The following is a 23841-nucleotide window of genomic DNA, read 5'->3' on the forward strand; positions in this document are numbered from 1 at the left end:
AGTTCGCTGTCCGATCCGGTTATAAAACATTGGTTAGAAGTATACAACGCACATATCAAAATTCATAAAACATGTTTGATTAGTCAATGTAAAACATATTACAGTCACACCTTAATTATTTTGTGATAAATATTCATTTGGGACCAGTAGAATCTTTTTTTGTTATCATTCTCACGACTTTAATAGTCTACTCTAGACGATAAGGTCAACAAAAGTCTTTCTTAGATGTGTCCCATTCAATCAAATCAATGCATAACTAATATAACATAAGTTGGACCGGAGTTAACACTTCCTTGCTCTTCCACTCTATAAATTTATACGATATTAGTCATTCTCACGACTTTTAATAGTCTACTCTAGACGACAAGGTCAACAAAAGTCTCTCTTAGATGTGTCCCATTCAATCAAATCAATGCATAACTAATATAACATAAGTTGGACCGGAGTTAACACTTCCTTGTAAAAGGCTCTTCCACTCTATAAATTTATACGATATTAGTCATTCTCACGACTTTTAATAGTCTACTCTAGACGACAAGGTCAACAAAAGTCTCTCTTAGATGTGTCCCATTCAATCAAATCAATGCATAACTAATATAACATAAGTTGGACTGGAGTTAACACTTCCTTGTAAAAGGCTCTTCCACTCTATAAATTTATACGATATTAGTCATTCTCACGACTTTTAATAGTCTACTCTAGACGACAAGGTCAACAAAAGTCTCTCTTAGATGTGTCCCATTCAATCAAATCAATGCATAACTAATATAACATAAGTTGGACCGGAGTTAACACTTCCTTGTTCTTCCACTCTATAAATTGATACGATATTAGTATAACACACCCAAGAAAAAAGTGTCTTTCCACATAGTAGAAACATGTCTCTTGGTTTCATTTTTTTTCTGTTTACGCTTCCTCTTATAATAATGTGCACTGGAACCTTTCAAGGTAAACCAGGTTGTCAAACCAAGTGTGGGGATATTACTGTTCCTTACCCTTTTGGTATTGGCACAGATTGTTCCCTAAACGTCTCGTTTAACCTGACATGTGAGTCCCCAAAGTTGTTACCAGGAGATGGCACTATCAGAATATACAACATTTCACATTCCGAGATCCGCATCTCCACTATAGTTTCTAGCATATGCTACAACCAAAGTGGGCTAGTAGAAGGTTATCAATCATGGAACGACTTAAGGCCGCAAAAAGAATTCACTTTTTCAGAAAAGAACAAGTTCACAGTCATTGGTTGCGATGATTATGCTTGGGTTATGGGGCCCAAGGAAGAAGACTTTACAAGTGGTTGTTTTGGACTATGTCGCAGAGCAGACAGTGTGCCTAAAGGGCATTGCTCAGGAACTGGCTGCTGTCAAATATCTATGCCCAAGGGTTTAACCGATTACAATGCAAGACTTTACAGCTTACAAAACCACTCGGATGTTTTGTCCTTCAATGAATGTGGCAATGGCTTTCTTGTTGAAGAAGACGCTTTTGTGTTTGGTGGTGCTACTGATTTATCCACTGATCCCCAAGACTTTATAGATAGGATAGAGTCTACTATGCCCATTGTGGTTGATTGGGTAATCGAACCCAATGAAACCTGCCCAACTGATCAGGCGGTTAACGCATGTAAAGGAAACAGTTCGTGCTATGATGTAGAAGGTAGTGGATATCGTTGTAAATGCAATGATGGTTACGAGGGTAACCCCTATCTTGATCAAGGCTGCCAAGGTATGTCTTCATATTAGACTTAGTTAATGAATATTTTATTATGTGAACAACTCCTTTAAGTGGATAAACTTCAAATTATTTCCAAATCATTATATGTGACTATTAGGGGTGTTTGGCGATAAAATATAAAATGAAATAAAATGTAAGTAAACTTAATATAAATTTTACATGGTCATTTAGTAAGGTAGGTTTTATCTAATTTAGTCTTTTAGTTATGTAAATTCTGTTGCCTTATGTTCTTCCCTAAGTGTTCCTTTTTTTTTTCTTTTAAGAAAAAGTCACACATCCAATAACTAATCTGTTCTAGTTCTATTTCATAATTTACACTGGTACAAAAATCTTCGGCCTTAAGGGAAGGAGTCACAATTTATCGCATCAAAATACCATCGAGCTAAATGACTTTTGCTTATGTTTCTTTTTAAGTGGCATACTTAATTAATTTATTTATTTATTTTGACAGACGTTGATGAGTGCAACCATAATGGAACTAGCCCCTGTTATGATGCTCTATGCATTAATAACGTGGGAAGTTACAGTTGTACTTGCAAGCCAGGATTCTTTGGTAATGCTTCCAAACCAAATGTCTGAAAGAAGAAGCTAAACATTCAATAAACTTATGGATTATATTCATTATAGGTAATTCTTCAATATCACTACTAGAAAAGTGTCCCAGGTTTCCGTCATTAAACAAGTTGTCTGTGATCTTCGCTTATCCGTCGGTGATCTTGCCATAACGGCATGTCCATGATTTTGGCGGTAACCCTTCGGTCTTCCCTCTAGAAAATTGCACGGGTAACCAGCCAGTGACATCATGTTTCCCGACGTACTATCGGCTAAGGATTACTGACGACTTACACTTTCATCAGTGAATTTTTAACGGGCTCCTATGCCGTTGAAAGCTCTCTTTTATAGTTGTTGGTCAACGCTCTAGCTTGAAATTCGCTATTTTCTAACATGTTAGCAATCCTAACTAAAATATTTTGATGCATACATGTAGTAATAGTAGGTGGTATTTTAGCAATGCTATCTGCAATAGCAGCGATTTGCTTTGGTATAAGGAGGAGGAAGCTAATAAGGCTTCGAGAGAAGTTTTTTGAGCAAAATGGGGGTGTGTTGCTCAAACAAAAGATCAAATCACAACAATCTCATGAGACAATGACTTTGTTTAGCTTCGAACAACTTAGGAATGCCACTGAAAACTATTCTCAAGAAAAAATTATTGGTAAAGGTGCCTATGGTGTAGTATACAAGGGAGTTTTGTCAGATAAACGTGTAGTTGCAATAAAGAAGTCTAAACTAGTGGATGCGACCCAAGCGGAGCAATTCATTAATGAAGTCATGATGCTTACGCAAGTCATTCATCGAAATGTAGTAAAGCTTTTAGGATGTTGCTTAGAAGATGAAGTCCCTATACTAGTTTATGAGTTCATATCCAACAACACTCTTTTCTATCACATTCATCATAGATTGGGTGGAATGGACTGGTTATCTTGGGACAATCGATTAAGAGTAGCTGCCGAAGCAGCAAGTGCACTTGGGTACCTTCATTCAGACATTGCTATGCCAATCGTGCATAGAGATGTCAAGTCTTCAAACATCTTATTAGATGAAAACTACATATCAAAAATTTCAGATTTTGGTGCATCAAGGTTAGTCCCATTAGATCACGAAGAAGTACCTACACTTTTTCAAGGTACGCTCGGCTACCTAGATCCAGAATACTTCAACTCAAGCCAACTAACTGAGAAAAGTGATGTATATAGTTTTGGAGTAGTTTTTGCCGAACTCATAACGGGGAAAAAGCCCATTGGTTCTGATAGAACCAATGGAGAAAAGAATCTAGCTATGTATTTTGTCAATGCAATTAAAGAAAACCGTTTATTTGAAATTGTTGAACCTAGACTTTTGCGTGAAGCAACTTTTGAGCAGATACAAGTAGTTGGCGATCTAGTAAAGAGATGCCTTAGTTTCGTAGGTCGTGATAGACCTACTATGAAAGAGGTTGCAATGGAGTTAGATGGATTGAGGAAGTTCAAATTAGCTCATCCTTGGGCGCAACAACAAACATATAATGAGACAAGAAGCTTAGTCCTAGAAGTCGAACAGTCTGATCTTTATGATGTCCCACTAATGAATGGTACTAATGAATGGGAGCCATATTCAGGTAATACGGATATGGCGCTTAAAGAAAACAATCCTCGTTAGCTTTGTCGATGCTTCTTGTACAACTGATTGTTTTTGAGTCATCACAATGTTTGCACAGTACCTTGTTATGAATGCTACAGTTGTGTTGTATGTTTTGTATGGTGTTGTTATTTCATTTTAGTTATTGTAATTGGTGTTATGTTATAAAGTCACTTTTGACAGTTTTAGCTAGTTTGGAGTTGAAGATATGTTGTGAAAATATGGCATACTTCCATGCAATATCTTGTTAAAGATAACTATGTGTGTTAATGGAATAATTATTAAAAACTGTGAATTATTTATTTATTTGTTTATTTACTATTTGACATGCTTTGTCGTTCTTGTGAACTCGGATATAATAGTTGGATACGTAGAATAACGCAATCTATCAACCATTAGCTAGGGAATAGCCATAAATAATATGTAAAAGCCAAGCGGCAACTTTTCTATTTTGATATTCCGTGTATAACTAGTTTAAATACACAGACTCATAAGTCCCACGTAGATTCAAAAAACCAAAATGTCTGAAATCATTCTATCCCAATGCCTTGACGTTAACCATTCAGATTAGAGGTGGGCAGAAATACCGGTTAACTGAATCAACCCTAAAATCAAACCGAAACTGAACCGATTTGAAACAAATTGAATAGAAACCGCTTTGGAACAAATTGAAAACGTAGGCTCAGACTCGGAACTGGCTTGTAATTCTCTTCATTGAAACCGGATCCAAACCGATTAACCGAACCGAAACATGGCAAAACTGTTCAAAAACTTGCCAAAACCAATCAATAAGCCAGTTACAACCCGAACCGAAACTGATTATAAACCGATTTTAACTTTTGTTGACCAAACCGAACCAGCTTCAACCCGACCCGAAACCGATTATAAACCTCTTTTTATTTTTGTAGGCTAAACCGAACAAGTTTCAATCCGAACCATTTTAGGGTTTTAAAACGGTTCGTGCACCTCTAATTCAGATGATATAAACGAAAATCCAAGTTCAATTGCGGTTTAGGGTTTTAAACCGGTTAAGGGTTACACTAATTGTTGATATGTCACATTAGACACCTTTCAAATTCCAAATCTAAAGAATATATTAGTTATTCTTGTTTGGTATGAATGTAGGAATATCGAACACTCTTTATATTAAAATTAATACAAATAATAACTATACTCTCGTTATTAATATGAAGAAGTAACTAGTGCATATATGCAACATAAACTAAAATAAATAATGAAATAATATAAAAATTATGTTAAATGATTCCAACCAAGCTCTTCAAATAATAAAGTCTTCAACTTACTATTCAACATCTTCTTGTAATCTCCTTGACAAGAACTTACAAAAAAGATAGATTGTCTAACTTTTGCTAAAACAAGGTCTTCTAAGTCTCTTTGTTGCAACAATAGACAAACTAAATTTGACGGTTGAGGCTGAGGCACATGTTCAACACGTTTCCCTTAAAACAGATTTTGCGCCTCTACATAAGACAACGCGTCTGTCTCCCAGAGTACAACAGCCGAAGCAGTTGGTACTGCTGGAGATGTCCACGCGCTCGAGGTTACATCGGGTAAATTGTAATGTTAGAATTTGTGGAAAAAATAAAATAAAAAGGTAGAGGTATCAAGTAAAGAAACTCATCTTTATAGGCCCAACATATGAATATTCAAAGCTTTTCTTCACCAATAACTCTTCATGCGTGCATGCATTTTTCCTTGAATTTTCTAGCTTGTATTCTTCCTAGCATATTTCAAATAAGGCACATAGCCTATTATGTATACAAGAGTTAAGCGTGAGTAAAGTCTCACTTAATTAGAAATTTAATAATCTAATAAAACTAATCAATTGTCATTAAAAGGCTCTACTCAAGAATTTCATGACCATATGAAGAGTTTAATATTAATTATTCTAATTAATCTCCATTACCATATTCTAATTTTCCAACAATCCCCCACATGAATGGAGATTGATCAAAACACACCAAAATTTCCAATAGAACCTCGACAGTTGAGTATTGTAGGATAGGTAGGTGTTAGCTTTAAACCTTCCTTTTTGAAGCATACTTAGTCTCTTAGAGGTTAGTAGACGTGATGTCCTTGAACAAATCCCCATTTGTGTAGACGATAATACACTTCACACAATACTCTCCCTAGCCGGGCACATCCCCTTATTGTTGTGTCCATTATGGTCCTGGAACACTGGCCTGGTTATATGAATGCTCTAGGAATTGTGCACCCCCAATTTCATTCGAAGCAACCCCACTTCTCTTTAATATAGGTGATTATCCACAAATCATTAAAAGCATTAAGGTTATCATGATTTACGCAAATCATTAACCATATATTATGCTTAGCCTCACAACATGTCACTGCGTTTATAGGAATGGACTAGAAAGTAATTAGACTCCCTTTATAATTTAGGAGGATATATATAAATATACATACATATATATATATATATATATATATATATATATATATTTGCTTATGCGTCAACTTATACATAAGCTACGCCCCCACAGTGACCACCCATAGATATATAATTAGGCTTTCCTATTGAACTTAGATCTTGGGATCTCCAGTCAACTAAGTTAGGTTTCCTTTATAAACCCTTTTTCATGGGCTTTAGTCTCATTCCACAACTTAATCTCTACTAAACCCTCACGTTGTTGGATCCATAACATTATCTTTGACTTTGTCTAGTCACTACAGATAACTTGTGTAGTTGAGATCAGTTGTCATGATGTGCTCTTAACTTATAAGTTAATTTTGCCAATTGTCAATTTTCTAAGACTATAACCTTAGCGGCCACCTGAATCTGGTTATAATATTTGTCTTCGTAAGATACAGTCATCATTAAGGCAAACACATCTCTGTTATGCACTACGACCTTTTTGTCCTCGTAATATTGGATTACAATTATCCTCATTGCTAAACCTTCCAAGTTTAAATGCAAGAGACCTCCACATTTAAGTGCAATTGGATAACATTATCCAACTTTAGTATGGGGTAAAGAAAGGTTCTTCCTTTCTAGACAAGTTTGATAAATCATATCATTTACCGTTTCTATATACCTCTAAAGAGTAGTTTCTTAAATGGCTTTCCCTCACATTTCTTGCATTTTAATATAGTTTGTTTAACTTTACTCATAAAGACAATTCGAAACTCATGATTTGAACAAGACCATGTCTTTGTATCAATAAGTTAATCAATGCTTACTAATAAAGTAACACTTTTCATAACTTTATTATCAAACATCACCAACTTAGAAAGATTCTAAATCACCCTCTAAGGCAAACCTAGAAAGTTAAGGTCTTTTTAAGATCCTCATAAGTTATATTATTTCCTTATACTGAATGAAAACCCACTTCAAATTTGTCTATACAGAAATTCATTCATGTGTTTGTGTATCTTTTGAATGTTTCACGTTAACTAGTCTTCGCAAAGCACCATAATTAACAAGTACTAGTCTAACATGCTTTAGACTATAATATTTTAGCATGTGAACTGAAGATGCATCATTCCAATTCTTCATAGCCATAAAACTATTACAATATTACTTTGAAACATTCACCCCTTAACTTAGACAAAGTTATGAGCCTTTTTCACGATCCCAAAACGTTTATTTTTTGGAAAGTCTGGCAACTTAGTGTATGTAACATATAAATAACTTTATCATTCATTTAAGGAAAATAACTCTTTTGTCTTTGATCTCCAAGACTTCACTATTGACTTATATGAACATTAAACATAAGTATTAATCCAAATAATTATGCTGAATACATTCATCACCAACAAGATGAATGCTACTCGTCTACAGTCACTATAATGTTGAGATAAAGACAATTTGATTGACACTTAAACTCTTGGATTTAATATTTGCTTCTTAAAACGATTTATTGTGACACTCTCCCAATATAAAAGACAACACTCTCACATAGTTAAACACATGGATGGTGGTAGATAAATCTACATATCCATCAATATTGTAAGTATATTTTAATGAATCTCTTAAGATTTGTTTAAATTCATTTACAATAGTAACATATATTTCTTTATATATGTTCAACGTATTTATGATTCACACTCGGTGAATTTCCGAAGATATAATCTTTCATGAATTTTCAAGGATTTAAATATCTCATCAATATATATTAATTCGTATATTATAATTCATACTTACTGAACTTTCAAGAAGTTTAATTTCTTATCAACATATATTAGTTTATATGTTATAATTCACAATTAATCAATTTCCAAGAAGTTTAATTTCTCATTAACATATATTACTTCATATATATGTTATAATTCACACTTAGTGAATTTCATGGATTTTAATATATAATATTCTTGTGTATTTCATCTTAATACACTCACCACATTCTTCCATGACCCTCTCATAATGTGATTATACATTTTATGTCTCATCTTAGACTTTAGTCAATGCAGTAACTCACAAGTTGTTTCTTGTGCAATATCTTCTTGCACTATCCGTTTAAAATTATCCATTTTGTTTTAAAATATTGATTTACTTCGTTGTATAATTGCTTGTGTTATCCGAAGATATTGAACACAAAATAACAATACAACCAAACTTACAAAATAAAGTGTAAAACACTTTTTAAAAATAATTCAAATGGATAAATAGACAACATCTAGACAACAATCTGTGACATTTGAGCCAAAACAAGGTACACCTCAGTACGTATTTACTGATTAAGCAAATAAACGCTTTTTGCGTAACAAGCGAACGATTAACCGAACGGGTCGGGTTATGACCCAGATATCTCGGGGGGCCATTTATAAGTGATATACGATATATACAAGCTAAAATATTAGAAATATGGTCTTAGTTTGATAGCAAACAAGTTAAACGAAAACATGCTCGTTTAACCACCCGCCATAGAATTAAACGCGAAAGATAGTTACAAACCAAGCATTGTATCATCCGTTAAGCCGAAAAAGACTTACCAAACACTTACTGGAAATGTTTTAAGCGATCCGTGAAAATATTTTTGATTTTTACAAACATGTAGTATGTTTTTATAATTTTACACAAAACTAGCCGAAAAACACTCGTTTTCGCGTTGTTTAACGCACCCGATAAGTTTTTCGTGCCAAAAACCGAACCCGAACTAAATTTGGACCGGGCTTTTCGTATTTGGGCTTGAGAAATCAGAAAATTGGGCCAAAATGGGCCCAAAGGGGGCCCATGATGGTCCGATCGCAGCCGCCACCCCCCCTTTTTTTATTCTTTCACATTTAAATTAGGTTCAAGCCATTTTTAACATAATTTCTTGGAAAACTCTGGACACCACTTCTGTTTCAGCCAAAAAACTTCCAAAACCCTAAGGTAAGAGCTTAAATAAGTAGCTTTTGAACTTGTTTAAACTTGTTTAATACCATAAAAACATGTCTTGGTTACTAAAAATCATTCCTAACCGTGTAAAAATCCTAAAAATGGTCCATAAACATGGTAAGGAACCTGTTTTGATATTTTTTTGGCCATAAACACGGATTAAATGGTTGAAACGACGTTTTTACGGTTCAAAAGTTCGTTTTTGTGCACTAGCCGAAACCCTAACTTAAGGGCCGTTATGTTGATGAAATATTGTTTTGTTTGTGATATAGGACTTGTACCTAGCTTTCTTAGAAGCACAAGAACCTGAAAACTTGATTAAAAGGTCGGAAACGAGCCAAACCCGCTAAGGTAATGCCAAAACACTCGCTTACGGGCTATTTAGCTTAAGGTTGTGATGTGCATATTGTTAGGACTTGAAATTTTTCAGGGACATCAGGGACCATGTCAATGAAACCCTTTTCAAATTTGGTAATTTTTCGACCATCCGAGAATATTTGGCGAATTTATTACCGAATTGCGACGTTTATTTGGGAAAAATAGCTAAAAAACTTCAAAAATTATGAAATTTTTCTGGGAACTCAGATTTGATGTATTTTGATCACATATGAATTTTGGGATCATTTGGAGAAGTTTAAAGGTGTTTTGTTTATTTGCGTTCGTGTGAATTTTTACAGCCGAATTTGGGCCGAAAAGAATATTGCACGAGCTTTTTACATTCTGGAATTGATACAGGTTGTTTTGGGATATGATTTGAGTATTCAGGAAATTTTGGTGAATTTTTGGAAATTGTTTGGGGTAAACGGACGATTTTCAGGCGAAATATAGCTGATAAAATGAATTTTTATAAATTAATAAATCAGTAAATAAATTCCAGAAATATTTTTATAAAAATCTACATATTTTAATTGATAAGTGGTTAAATTTTCATATTTTAATAATTAATGGTTAATTAATTATGCTAATCTGAATATTAAACAAATTCAGTTTTTATAACAACCAGCAAGTTCGCGACTAGTGAACCTGCGGGAAAATCAAAACACCAAGAGTGATCAAAAATCATATGTTTGGACTAATTAAGTGAAAATGAACTTTTCTATGAGAAACCTGGACAATCCGGGTGGATTGTGCGCGTTTTTTCTCAAATCAAACTGGATAAACGGAAACGAGCCCCATGGCTAATCCGGGACCCCAGTATGTGATCTTTCTTTATAACTTAATCATGTTATTAACCAATACATTTACCCAATCTTATTTTCCCATAACTGCTTTCTGAACGCGTAAACGAGCAACTTGGCCTAGCTGGGAAAACGGGAGTCTGAGCCAAGTTCGGTTTTAAGTATTAGACATTGAACAACATCACAACCTAAGCCTATTGCCACTTTCTGGGCGTTCCAGCTACACCCAGATTAGTTATACAGCCCAGTTTAGTATTGAGATTATAATAATATTAAAATATTAATATTATTATAATATTGATTATAGGAACTACTGATAGCGGACTGAACAAACCACGAGCCGATACAGTATGGAATATCTACAAAACCGTGAGTTTCATGACCCCACTTTTAAACTGTTTTACGAACTTTTGGGGTGAAAAGCATGTTTGATTACATATACATACCTGAAACATGTACTGATGTGAATTATTTAAAGTGCTAACACACGAAAGTCCCCACGATCACAGTGATTAACTTCGAGCCGGTGGCTTGTGAATAGTACTATTGGTTTGACAAACCCAAACGGAATCGGCCTGGTTGCCGTGTCACATAGCGCCGTTTGCACATGACCATATTTATACAAACAGGCTACGTAGTGTTAGACATAGCTACATGGGCATGTTGTGGGCGGAAATGGGCCACAGTGGTTGATTGAGCATGGGAAATGGAGGCACGCAGCACGAACAGTCCAGGCTTCACTGTAGCTTAGCATAATTACATCACATACATCATTTACATACATACATACTTGTTTCATGATTACAAGTATTGACTTGTGAATACTCAGTACTGATTTCTTGAAACTCGTGAAACTCACCAACTCTAGTAGTTGACCCGTTTTAAACTGCTTTTCAGGTGTACCTAAATCGGAATGATTGGGTGATCTGTCACTTGTCTGAAGTGTGTGGTTGATGCTATGTGAATAAAAGCAAAGACGTTAGTAGTAAGAACGTTTAGTTAACGAACTAGTTTTGTTTGTACCACCTAGACTGTAAAACAATGATAGAACGAAGAAATGTAATATAATGTAAATTAATTTGTAATGTTTCTTTATAAACAATGTGTTGATACCAGAGGTGTCAGTTACATTCCCGTTTTACGCTTCCGCATTGTGCTAGTCGGGGTGTGACAGTTACAGTAATCTAGAATTACTTTTCAAAAAGAGTATTTCGATTCTACAAAATGTTTTGGGTTGCACGAAAACCTCTTTGGGATAATCCAAGAACGCTTGAGTTTTAGACACACAACACAACTATAACATCAACACGAAGAACTTGCACTTATGCTTTAATGAGATTTCAACCGTTTAATTAAAGTGTTACCATGTGCTAGTTTGATCATTATGGTAGAACTAAGAGTTCTATTCAGTTTTATGATATCGCCGCAACGCGTTTAACATTTTTATATAATTTTTAGATATTGTTAACGCCCTTACTATAACGCATATGTGCACATAAAAGATTTTTCTTTTTAAATAAACTTTCAAACACTTTCCAACAGTTTAACGCGTAAAATTGGTATTATTTTAATAGATTCGTCGTAACAAACAGGAAGTGAAACACTAGTTATTATTATATAACTAAGTGCATTCACAATGGGTTCTTCATATTATGTGAGTGTGCTATCTATTTTTAGGGTGAGCTTAGAGTGGTTGTGAGTGGAGGAAAGAGAACATATTAGTGTTCATTGTTAAATTTGAAGAAACATTGTTTACCATTTATAATTTTTTAATATTTTTTGAAAGTGATTGTGAGTAGAGAAAAGAGAAAACATAATGATAAAAGTATAAAAAGTATTATTTAATTGAAAAGGAAAGAAATTAATAGTATAAATTTAAATTTAAAGATAGAGAACCAATTAGGAATGCTAAATGACCAAAAATGTGACTTAGTTTTCTCAACTATCTCATACCAAAGTCTATACTAATTTTATTTTATGTGTTTGGATTAAATACAAATAAAATTAAAATGTTAATTTTGATAATCAAATAGAGTAATTATATATAAGGGTGATCCCTTATATATATAAGTAATAATGTAATTACATAATTACTCTTATTAATTCTCACAATTAAGACGCTTTTTCATTTGTACCTTAATTTTATAGGGTTAAGTTATTTTACAAAGGGAGACAAAAATGAGAAGGTTGAGAAGAATTTTAGCCACACAGAAAACACCCTTAAAAAAATTAAAATAAATAAATAAATAATCACAACTCAAAATTTAATTAAAAAAAGTAAAAACACAAAAATATTTCCATTGTTTCCTCGTTCTTTTAAAAAAAACTTGAGAAAACGTTATACGAACATTTACGAGCCTAGGAACTAGTCTCAAATCGATACGTTAGGTCGTGTTCATTCAATACGTTAATGGAGATCAATACATTAAGCCTGGATAGAATCCGGCAGCATAACGTTGCATAAACATAAATAAGCACAGATCACTCTGCACATTCACTAGGGAAGGCCTATTTATAGGCAGTCCTGCTCATTCGTTAACATCACTAACGAATGAGGCTTCCCATAGCGAATGACCTCCCATTCGCAAAACATCCTTAGCGAATGGGCATTACTTTAACGAATGAGCCTCCATTCGTTACACAGTAGTAACGAATGAGCTCTTACATTAACGAATATGTCTAGTCTTTAACGAACGAGGCCCATTCGCTAAACATCCTTAGCAAATGTGCCTTTATACATTAATATAAAGACTAAACAACCCCTATCCTATTCGAACAGCTGCGGACACCAAATCCGTGCACTTACAGACTCCCCCTTGTCCGTAGCTATCGAATGCTTTCCAATACTTTAGTATCCAATACTTTATCCTACAATACTTTAGTCTTCAATACTTTAGCGTCGAAAACTTTAGCGACGAATACATTAGCATAGAATACGTTAACGACGAATACGTTAAAGTCGAATACTTTAACCGCTAATACTTTAACTGCGTATCATCAGCCGTACATCCAACCTCCCCCTTGACTGATGATTCTCGGGCTTGTGCGAACAGACAAAATATAACTATTTTTAAGCAAACCAATGAAAGAGCTTGTATAGATCTAGATCTTGATAACAACGATACACATGTTGATTCTTATACAATTAGGCTTGCATACGTTAAGTGTGTGTAATGTGTAAGTTGAGTGAACAATTCGGCAGAGTATCGAGAGAGAAATGGCAAAATATCATAATTGTTACATTAATGATAAGTTACAGGGTATTTATAGGGGATGACCACATTCGTTAAGTTAACACTTAACGAATGTGTCATTCGTTACAGATACTTTAACAAATAAACATACTTATTCGTCATTCTTTAAAAGATAGCGAATGGCCCTCATTCGTTATCTCATTCGTTAAACTAGGTTAACGAATGAGCTTACAATTAGACGAATGTGTTACATTCGTTACGGGGTAACGAATGTAACTTACATTAGAGCGAATGGCCCATTTAGCCATATTTACATTAAGACCCCTATACTTTAGACTTATTACATTAATGCCCTGATAAAGACCGAGACGTACAAAACATGTATCAACAAACTCCCCCTTGTCTCGAGCTCTTTATCTACTTTAACGCTGGAACATCTTCGTCTGCCAGTCAACGCAGCTATGAATCTTGTATGCATAACAGACTCTAACAACCTTCTGAAACTGCATAGCAAGTTCATAATCCCTTACATTAGCAAATCTGATCTGACTTGTAAATAACGCATCATTTTCAGACTCAGATAGGTTGACTAGCCACATCGGATCAATAACACGTATTGTCTTCGTGTTAGAACCGTAACCATAAACAATCACCGCTTCACCTGTAATATTGTCATAGTACCAATAATTGAACGAGGTGAAAAGACTCCGAGGAAATGTCTTTATTGGAACCCTCTTCATAGTCTTTGGCGGCTTTACCTGTAAAATTAACTTTCTCCAGCCTATGCGAGTATCAATCTCATCAATGTACTTATGAGTAGGCACCTTTAGGCTTGAAGAACTTGAAACCAAAACGGGTTTCATGTAATAACTGCTTATAGAACCAACTAGCCCACTTATCGTCCCCACGATTCACAAACGGTCGATTAGCTAGGGTTCTCACATCCCATCTGGCATAGATAAGATATCGTGTGGGCGTTTGAAATAATAAATACCATGCTCCCACTTCACGATATTTACCTTAAGCTCAGAATCATACTGCCATGCTACCATGTCACCTCTCACATCTTTAGCTGGCTTGTACTTCTTCATTTGGTATGCTGACGTTCGATCCCTTGCTAATTTGACTTCCTCTTGTTCATGATAACGGAAGGTCTCGATCATCTTGTTCATCTTCTTTACGTTATGCTCGAACATACCATCCAAAGCACGTTTGCGCTTTTTCTCTGTTGTCGATAAGTGACTGGTCTTTGCAGCTTTATTCCACTTCTCTTTTTCTTCTTGTAACCGACGTTCTGCTGCATCAAAGTGCTCAGTAGTGAAAAACGGAATACCCGAGTCATTGTTATTATCTGTGTAAAACTCCGGATATTCTTCAGCAGTAACATCTTCCACTTCCATTTCCACTTCCACTTCCACTTCTTCAAAATCAGGTACATTCCCGTGAGGAATACCTATATCAGTACTATCTTCCATCTCCACATCCACGTTCTTACCCAATTCCTCAATCTCATCATCATTTAGATCCAGAAGCAAGGCAATTTGTTCTTTCGTTAAAGAATGATCAACAAATTCTCCTTCTTCGATCTCATCAGCATTCACTATACTGTATACAATCCAATCCATTCCTACAAACAGAAGCATGTTAGCAGGAATAACATCTATTGGCTTGGCTCTCGTGTAATCTTTATATGGAACAATCTGTAGATTACTAGCTTCAGACCTACCACCAACACTCGCATCAGTCTTATTACCCGCCGACGGTGTGGAACTTTCGCCCGGTTGCTGATCTACCCCACCCCCTGCACCATCCTGATCGTCTTCATTATTCTTCAACTTATTTAATTCATCTTCTTTGCATGTTAGTTGAAGGATAATCTCATCCTGCTTATCTAATCTCTCCCACTGAGCAGAAATCAGAGCTCGAAGTTCCCTATTATCACGTTGAGCCGATAGAAGATGCCTCAGCAAATTCCGTTGCGCTAGCTCATTAGCAGCTCTGTCTGCTTGCATTTGATTTTGCTGTAAATGCAACAGATTCATCATGTGAAACCATTGAGCATGAGGAGCCATGTGATAGAAATTAGGATGCACTGGTTGCATTGGACCCTGAGGACGATTGAATGTCATAAACGAATGCTCAGGCCTCGGCAACGATGTAGGAGTAACAGGAGTAGTTGGCTGTGGTGTAGGCATCCGTGCCAATACAGTATGTAATATGTCTCCAAAATGAGGATCAGGCCTCACAGTAGTAGCCAAAGTCAGAATTTGAGGCATTGGAGAAGTAGGCATCTGCACAGGTGTTGGAGAACGAGGAAAATCTATCATTGTAGTAGGAGTAGGAGATCGTGGAATCTGTGGAACTGGAACTGGAGAAGCAGTAGAAGAAACAATAGGAGTAGAAACAGCAGTAGAAGGCACAAATGGCTTACTCAGTATCTCAATACCCGAACCCCTTCTAACTCGTTGTTTCTTAAGTTTCTCCCCCTTTTCCGTCATCGGTTCTTTACCTTTACACTTACGTTTCTGTTCATAACTTAACTTGGCTTGTGGTCCTAGACCACCATCATCTCCACCATCACCACCTTCACGTTCTGAATCGGAATCGTCATGAGCCCAACGATCATTAGGTGGCGCGACATAATCAATATTCGCTAGATGACCAATCAAACGTTTAAACTTTGGTCGATCTGCCAAACTCTGACCTCTGTACGATCTCAAACGTCGCATCGTCTCTTCATTCATATGATCGAGCTTCATCACGTCTGCTTGATCTTTTTCCAAGTCAGGTACCAGATCATTTATCATCATTTGTAAAAATCTGGGATACATTAAGAACTTATGTCTGCTGGTGATGTTTTCTTTCAAATGATAATAAACCAATTCTGAGAAATTGAATGGTTTATTAAGAACAAGGGAAACAAACGCAGATTGAAGCATCACTCGGCACTCGTCAAATCCACCCTTGCGTCCACCGAGACAATGAATCAATACATGAAGCAGATACTTGTATTGTTCACACAAGTTCGCTTTGTTGTACATAGATCTGCCCAAATCACCATTATACTTTACACGGCCAAATAACCCTCTGATCAATGCTCTATCGAACTGACATCTGTCATCAACCGTTTCATTAAATCCCAATGAGTCTCTGATCACGCCAATATCAATCACCACCCGTTTTTATTGAATAACCGCTTCTATCTGATTATCTTCTTCATTGAACGTAGCAGTATTCCAGAACTCTTGTATTATCTTCTGATAAAAAACTGTACGGGAAGAAATAGCCTTGTAGATTCTTGAGCGAATTAGAAAACTAATCATTCCCCCGAATATCAGAGAATCTTCAAAGTTCAGCTCAAGATAGGCACAAATATTATGGCTCTTGTTCCATGACAGCATGACAGGATCTTGAACAGGTTCTGCTTGAATTTCAGGCTGTGGCTCAGGATTATTTTCTGGTTGTTGCTCAGGAACTGGATGTTGAAAGATCTCGTCTGCCACTTTCTGTTAAAAAAAATTCAGCAAACTGTTTAAATACATTATACTGATTCAACGAATGAGCATCTCATTCGTTACTTTATACGAATGAGACATTCGTTATACAATTAATGTTTTACATTCGTTACAAATAACGAATCATACTTATACGTGAATTCATTCGTTATTGTAACGAATCAATGTGTATTACTTTAACGAATCAACTCTGATTCGTTACACTTATTCGTTATCAAATACACAGTCCATTCGCTACCTTAGCGAAACAGATAGGCTTTCGTTAACAATTTAACGAATCTGACCTGATCATTCGTTACAAAGGTAACAAATGTAAATTAAATTTTCATTTGACTATCAGGAGTCAAAAATTAAATTAATTTTGACTATTCAAAGTCAAAGACGATGAATATCAACGACGTATCAGTTAGTTTCCTAACAATTTTCACATTTAACTCCAATGACATTGGTCTGAAATCAGTTTTATATCTTAATCAATAATCATCGGAACTAATTGTCATCAATATATGAGTTTTAACAGTGTGCAACTGTTCGGTTCATAACCAGTTTAAAACATCGATCAATTAACACATAAAAACCCGATGAAAATCCATAAGAATCATATCATTGAGATCGCCAATACCTGTTTAACACGAATATGTTAATCAATTGCGATAATAAGCAGGTATGAAATCTTGAAAAAATTTTGCAATAGTTCGTCTAGGGTGATAGTGAAATAGGAAAATGGCAAATGAAACGGCATTCGTCAAACATTGGGATTTTAACACAATAATTTCACAACGCCCGAGGTCATTCGTTCAAAATTTGAACTAACGAATGACCTCATTCGTTAAATTAATAATCCTGATTCATTAAACTTTTCAACGAATAAGATTCTCATTCGTTAAAATTTTTAACGAATCTTATTTTACCTTCTCTTATTCGTTAACATTTTAACGAATAAAGAAGTTATTCGTTAATCTTTAACGAATGATACATTCTACATTCTATTCGTGAAATGTTTAAACGAATGACCTCCATTCGTTATGCACAACGGAAGCGAATGTCTTTATAACGAATGAGAAACTCATTCGTTATGTTTAAATAACGAATGGCTTTACATTCGTTAAACATTTTAACGAATCACCCAATTTTCCTTAACGAATGAGACACAAATCTCTTTTAAGGAATTAAATAATATTAAAACCAATTAGGGTTTTAACAATGAATTAAATAATCAATTAAATCCAATTTTTAGGGTTTAATCGCATACATTTAAAATACCAAATCAACCAAGGATCGCTAATACTTAATTTAAACGGATTTTTACGTTAAAAATACAACTGATACCAGTTGTAAATACATTAAGCACGATTAACTTCAAACTTTTTGGGGATCAATCTTTTTCTTTTTCCTTTGAATTTATTCGCTAGCTTGGTAAATCGAAACTAAAGCAGAATTGAAAAGAAAGAAAAAAATCTTTTTGGATTTTCGAAATTTTCAAATAACAAATAACGAAAAACAATAAACGACTACACTATTAAAGCAGTACATATTTTTATGAGTTGAACAAGGAATCATATTGACAAAAATATCACTAAGTAACGCTTCAATTTCGATGATTATTATACGCGTAACCCAACGATGATTGCAGATATAATTGTCCTCTTAAACTTTTCACAGACTTGTCGGAAACTTTACGATATGCTTTAATTTGGTTCAATTAGGCACGAAACCATATGTGGACCCCATCAATCAGATATAACATTTCTATCTCTTATACAGTGAATATCACATGTACGTTTTTCTTTTGATTTTCCAAATTTTGATTAACTGTGACTCATGCAAAAATAATAAAAGGAAAATAAAGCAGAAGGTCAAACTTTTTCCTTAAGGTCGGTATGACTACACGCAAATAAGGTTCCATTTCAACAAAATAAGAAGATAAAAAAATAAGTTGAAGTTGCATAATATCTTAACCCTCAATTCGAATAATCCCGTATTATCGCGCGGAGAAAGTCCAAGAGTTTATACGAAACACCAAGAAAATAAAGCAGAATACCCAAATATTAACCCTCAGGTCGGATAATCTTATCGCGCAGGAGAGGATCCAATATTTGAATAAAAATAAAGAAAAAATAAAGTTGAATTTCTTTGCAAAATAAAATAAAAACAAAGCAGAATTTTCTTCAAAAATGAACGCATGCACACACAGTAATCATTTTGACTTTTTAATTTTTCTTTAAATCAGATATAGTATCAATCTTTCAAGATGTAATTCCACTAGGTTCGGCATTCATTATCTTTATATCTTATCAGTTCCTGTACAGTTTGTCAAGCCTATCTTTGCATATCATATTGCTGGCCTTACGGTAATTTTTAATCTAGTTTATTCATGTACTAGATCAATCCCGTCAATGTACTATCATTTTCCCTTTTTGCTTCAAAACTCATTTTGAGGAGCATTTTTCAATGTTTTTTTTTAATTTTTCAATATTTGAAAGTTTTTGGAGTTTTTAAATTTTCTATGTACAAACAGAAACCACAATATTTTTGGATTTTATATTTTTCTCCCCCTAAAAACAACAAAAATCAAAAAGAAAACAAGAAATAAAATGATTTAACCAAGCTTTTGAATATCCTTTAAAGATTTTAAACCATTTATACCTAGCAGATATTGAAAACGTGTTTTGTCAAATGCCTTAGTATAAAGGTCATCCTTTTGAAAATCAATATGAATTTTATCAATGGATATTAATTTCTTTTCAAAACAATCATGTATAAAGTGATAACGGATTTCAATATGTTTGGTTTTCGAATGGTGAACCGGATTTTTGGTGATTGAAATTGCAGCAGAATTATCAATATAAATAGGAGTAGTAAGAAACTTCAAACCGTAATCCCGCAAGTGTTGCTGAATCCAGAGAACCTGTGAGCAGCAACTCGAGGCCGCCACATATTCTGCTTCGGCTGTTGAAGTTGAGACCGTTGTCTGCTTCTTACATTGCCAGGAAACAAGCCGGTTTCCTAAGAATTGACATCCCGCTGTTGTAGATTTGAAGTTGATCTTGCATCCTCCGTAGTCCGAATCAGTAAAGGCGGTGAGATCGAACATATCGTCCTTGGGGTACCATAACCCGATGTCAGGATTTCCCCTCAAATAATGTAAGATACGCTTTACTGCCGCCAGGTGAGTCACTCGGGGACTCGATTGGTACCTAGCACACAAACAAACAGCAAACATGATATCAGGTCGAGATGCAGTCAAATACATAAGTGATCCGATCATAGCTCGATATAGGGTTGGATCTATTGTATCCTCCAATTCATCCGGTGATAAATTGTGACCCACGGGAAGAGGTGTTGAGGGAATTTTGCCATCGGATATCTTGAATCGGCTCAAGACATCGTTCACATATTTCGTCTGATGGATAAAGATCCCGGTGTCAGACTGGTGAACTTGCAAACCCAAAAAGAAACTTATCTCTCCCATCGAACTCATCTCAAATTTTGTCTGCATCGTCTTCTCAAAGTCTTTACATAAGCTGTCATTTGTCGAACCGAAAATAATATCGTCCACGTAGATTTGGACGAGCAGATCATCACCCACGTTCCTATAGAATAATGTACAATCCACAGTTCCTCTCTTGAACCCACTTTCAATTAGATGGTCAGCCAACGTGCTGTACCAGGCTCTCGGGACCTGATGTAAACCATAAAGAGCCTTGTTTAACCGATAAACACGCTCGGGAAAGTCTGGATCCTCGAAACCAGGAGGCTGCTTCACGTACACTTCCTCATGAATAGCTTCATTCAAGAACGCCGATTTCACATCCATTTGATAAACCTTAAAATTTTTGTAGGCTTCATAGGCAAGAAAAATTCGTATAGCCTCCAGTCGTGCTGCCGGAGCATATACTTCAGTGTAATCTATGCCTTCTTGTTGATTGTATCCAAGTACGACCAATCGTGCTTTGTTTCTCACGATTACCCGCGGTCGTCCTTTTTGCACTTAAAGACCCATTTAGTTGGAATCGCCTTTTTTACGCGATCGGGTTTATCAATTAAGTCCCATACACCCAGTCTTATAAACTGTTGCAGTTCCTCCTGCATAGCTTCAACCCAAGATGGTTCCTTGAGTGCCATTGCAACACTAGTCGGTTCTATCTGTGATAAGAAGCAGGTGTATTGTGCGATACTGAGAATACCCAAAGAATGAAAATCCGCATAAGCACAAACTATCGAATCCTCAGTAGGAGATACATTAAAATCAGCTTGATCATCACATACATTAGCCAATTGGTGCCTTGTACGAACCCCGTCGTTCACATCACCAATTATCTGATCCTGTGGATGCTGTGAATGAATCCTTAAAGAAGGATTTGTAGGAACAGATACATTATCACCCAAATTGGTGATATTCTCCTCCGCTGTGTCTAAAGAGACAGTTGTTGAATCATCACTGATAAGAATTGGCTCGGTAGTCTCTTGAGCTTCATCTACCATTACAGATGATGAATCCACATAATCAGCATCATCGGAAGATTCAGAAACATCATTCGTCGTTTCTGATACATTAGGAGAGTCATTTACATCGACCGAAGAAAACCTTGGATTCGGTATACACTGATCTTCCAGATAAGATCTAATGAGGTCTTCAAGTACTTCATCGACTGTTGATGTAAACGAATTAAATAAGCGATCGTAATCAAACATCCAAATCTGGCCCTGTACCAGTTGGTGGAGTCGTATAACTTTGACAATCAACGTGATACCATTCTTCCACACAACCGGATGAAAAATTGAAAATCCGCTTCTTCGGAGAGTTGTATCCCAAGAAATAACCCTCAAAAGCTTTCTCATCGAACTTTCCAAATTCTTTCTTCAAAACAGTACATGGACACCCAAATGGTTCTAAATACTTTAAGTTCGGCTTACGATTATTCAGAAGCTCGTAACTTGTCTTCTTGAGCTTCTTTACCGTTAGTACGCGATTCAGTGTATAACATGCCGTATTCACAGCTTCGTTCCAGAATTGAACAGGTAGCTTTGAATCAGCAAGCATTGTACGTGCAGCTTCAATCAGCGTACGATTTTTTCTTTCAGACACATCGTTCTGTTGAGGAACATAAGGTGCACTGAATTCCCGATGAATTCCTTTCTGAATGCAGAAGAAATCCAATACATTATTCCTAAATTCAGTTCCATTATCACTACGAATTCGTCTCACTTTCAGTTTATAAAGTGATTCGATCTTTGTGATAAGATTCTGAATTAAGACAGGAGTCTGATCCTTCGATCCCATAAATAACACCCATGAGTAGCGTGAGAAATCATCCGTTACTACTAAACAGTAAAAATCTCCAGCAATGCTAGCACGATTCACCAGCAAACGCAACATAACCCCCTTGAATATCTTAGATGTTATTCAGAAGATCCAGGTTGCCGGTGATATGCCGAGAACATCCACTATCCAATATCCATTTGTGATTAGACACGAACCGAGATGTATCCTGCACAAACAAGTAAAATGATTAGTTCAAAAAGGCAGCCCAAGCCTCAGTCTTGGGCTCTCCTTATGATACTTTAAGAGAATCATTTAAATTAACTCCAACATTCGAGACTTGAGAATATGTGACGGTTTTCTTAGTTTTCTTCTTTAAGTATCTATCACGTATTCTTCCCGAATCAACATTTGAACAAATTGGTTGAGCACGATCAACACATTTGGTTGCTTTATTATCCGACTCAATCCGAATAACCTTCTTCGAATTAATATTCGAATACATTATAACACATTCATCAACTTGATTTTCTTTTAAGTTTGATAATGAATGAATCTTTCGAGTTGATGAGTCTTTAATATCATCAATCTTTGCTTTGCATTTTTTGGAAACATGACCCGGTTCACCACATTTGAAACATAATCGAGAGTCCAAAGTTTTTTATGGCAAAGTACATGTAGTCTTTGATAGCAAAGATTTATGAATATCATCTTTGGGTTTCTCAAATGTAACTTTCTTCGGTGTTTCGTGTTTGAAACCCTTTCTTTTCTTATAGAATTCAAGATTTGTTAAATTCGAAGAATTTTCCAAACCTGACGATTTTATGAACGTGATAGGTTTAAAAACATTAGTTTTTGGTTTTTCTTGAACACTAACAATTTTTTATTGATAAAATTTTTGTTAAGTTCAGTCATTTGTGAAGTGTCATCCTGAAATACACTTTCAATCATTTCAGGTTTAAGAAGATTCAAAGGAACTTCTTTGTCAGAAAACACTTTTGACAAAACCTTTAATTTAAAAACTTTTCCATTTGATGATTTTCAGTTGAGGATTAACGAATCGCATCAATTCCTCATCAGACACCGAAAGCTTGTCTGATTGAAATACATTAGATTTTTCCTTAGGAATTACTTTAGGATTTACCTTAGGAACGTTTGATGTCTTTGAAGAAACACCCGAAGTCTTTGAACCATACACAGCTTGTTCAAGATCTTCGGGTTCACATAGAATATGATTATCAATTGGAATATCTTTGTTTTTGACAATCACATCTGGTTCAGACAACTCCTCGATTGAACCATCAAATTCGTTTTTGGTGAAAACCTTTTTACTTTCGATATGAATTGGTTCACGAGCAGGACTAGTTGTATCAACACTTTCAAAGTTATCAGTAGACATATTTGAAAATTTTTCCACATC

At 35.4% G+C, this 23841-nt stretch overlaps 1 pseudogene across 1 annotated transcript; it reads left to right on the top strand.

Annotated features, from left to right (window-relative positions):
- The first annotated feature begins 859 nt into the window (after positions 1–859).
- On the top strand, positions 860–3933 carry LOC143576124 (wall-associated receptor kinase 2-like; annotated as a pseudogene). Its single transcript, XR_013142895.1, has 3 exons — positions 860–1728; positions 2189–2364; positions 2726–3933. The product of XR_013142895.1 is annotated as a wall-associated receptor kinase 2-like (transcript).
- Positions 3934–23841: the final 19908 nt, after the last annotated feature.

The sequence above is a fragment of the Bidens hawaiensis genome, unplaced genomic scaffold (genome assembly GCF_021521415.1).
Source record: "Bidens hawaiensis isolate Kalapana, Puna unplaced genomic scaffold, B.hawaiensis_p1.1 tig00027998_1, whole genome shotgun sequence".
NCBI lineage: Eukaryota > Viridiplantae > Streptophyta > Magnoliopsida > Asterales > Asteraceae > Bidens > Bidens hawaiensis.